This window comes from Pteropus alecto, unplaced genomic scaffold, assembly GCF_000325575.1.
Source record: "Pteropus alecto unplaced genomic scaffold, ASM32557v1 scaffold166, whole genome shotgun sequence".
NCBI classification, from domain to species: Eukaryota; Metazoa; Chordata; class Mammalia; order Chiroptera; family Pteropodidae; genus Pteropus; species Pteropus alecto.
In genome coordinates, this window is record NW_006439757.1 from 3,590,740 (window position 1) to 3,592,942 (window position 2,203).

A 2,203-nucleotide genomic window follows, 5' to 3' on the forward strand; every position below is an offset into this window, starting at 1 on the left:
TTCAGCAGAGTGTCAAGACCCGCACGCAATAATCAAGCATGACATGTAAAGTTTGGTATGAGCACTGGTAAGTTTTACTTGCAGAAGGCAACACACAGGAGGAATGTGTAAGTTGTCTTCCAGTATTTGAAGGAGATAACTTACACAGATCAGAACCCGGACTTATGAATGGAAGTTATAGAAAGGCAGATTTGTTTTTTGGACTGTTCAACAGAATCCTGACCCAATAAGTAGTGTCTTTTGAATATTTACAAAGTTTTAAATGTAAGTGCTGAGAGAATCTCAGAGATCATCTGCTTTAAACTACTCACTACTGTAACAGATGAAGGAAAGAGGTAGAAGTTTATATGCAGAAATCACATTATACTGTAAAACTGGTCGTTGCATTGAAGACTTGACGACTACCATTTTTAATTCCAATTATCCTTTACATTCATAAACTGGAAAAGTTATATACAAATCTTAATTCTAAGGGTCAATTTTATAGTCAACTTGTTAAACAAACAGAAAGGAAATTTAGTGTTTTTTGTTTTGTCTTGCTTTCCCAATGGGGGTGTGTGAGACATCAGGAATTTGCATCTATAATATCAGGACACTATCTAGTTTCTTAACCATGGGTTACACATGATTAAATAGATGTAAATCATATCATTGACTAATTGAAATCTTGAGAAGTCTTAGAAAAGTAATTTAAATATTGGTTTTTACATGTATTTATTCAAAATTCATTGAGCATTTACTAGATGTGAGAAATTAGGCTAGCTATTGATGAATTTACTTCTGTGGGATGACTGTCAGACTGAGGGCTACCTGAGAAACTTGGGGAAGAGAGAGACTCTGCTAAAAAGTTCAAGACACTCTTACTCAGAGTATTTAAGCATCTTTGAACCTAAAGCTGTAACTGCAAGGTGACAAGTTGACACATTAGTGACTTTATACATCCCACATTATACCTGATTGAAATAACTAGTCTGGGAATGGAGGGTAGAGGGTTTCATGACCTATTTTTATTCCAAAGTTTGGCTGGGCACGCATGGTCTAGGTCTTCCAAAATAGATATTGGGAAACAGCCTTGATACAGTCCAAATTGCCAAATGAAGCTTGCTTTATAGAAAGAAGAACACAGGCTTTGCTTATTCGCAGGCTAATCATAAAAGCAGATGCATGTGAATGCAAATTAGTTTGCTTTCTCCCGTGAATAGAAACCGAATATGAACCTCGTGATTTTCTTCAAATGTTTTTACATGTCTGTGTGTGATGTCAAGCAATTATTCAGTCATGTCACATTCCCACTTCCTGACTTAATCTCCAGCTGCAGAAATTAAGATGAAAAACTTTCCACAAAAGTAATCATTACAAAGTATTTAAGTATCTTTGGAAAAAAGACAGTTTAAAAACAAATCACTATGATTTATTACCATGCCAGTTAAAACTGCAACAAGACTTAAGTCTTGTTAACAATTTGTAGCCTTTATTCCACAATGATGACACATGACACCATATATTGTCAAAATAGATAAAAGCCTTATGTAATACAATAAGATTTTGACTTAGCAAATCATTCACGTTAAAATAAATTAAAATAAATGATGGTAATCAAAATTCGTTGGTTGAATTAATGTGTCTTCCAGAAGACTTCTAAAGATATTCAACATAGAACTAATCAATTTAAGCCTTTTCATTTTATACTTTTTGCTTAAGGTCAGTTTCCTCTTACAGTGATAAAATACAGTAGCCCCTCAACCTCCAGGATTGTGATGAGCTAAGCTGGAAGAAGTAAACTCAGCTACCTCCCTTATGCTTTTGTTCAAATTTTGGCAAATCATGTTTTCAGATCACAGCTTTGGGGGGCGGGGGCGAAGGGAAAGCAATTCATGTAATTCGTACTTTCTTCGGGGCGGCGGGGGGAATATATATATATTAGCTGCTGCTCTGAATACTCATTTGAAATTAAGACTGCCAGTCTAGAAATTTGGAAGGTAATCATTACCACAGGTATTATCTTAAAAAATAATTGACATCTGTATGAGGAGATACTGATTTTATTCCTTGTTCAAGTTAAATATGGAACAATAGGAATATATCTTATATTCCATATTTTGGAGGGAATTGCTTCTCAAAATGTGTGCTGCTTATTATTATTAAATTTATAGACATTTAGTTATTTCAGAAACTAGGTTATTTCATAAAAATATATTTTGAA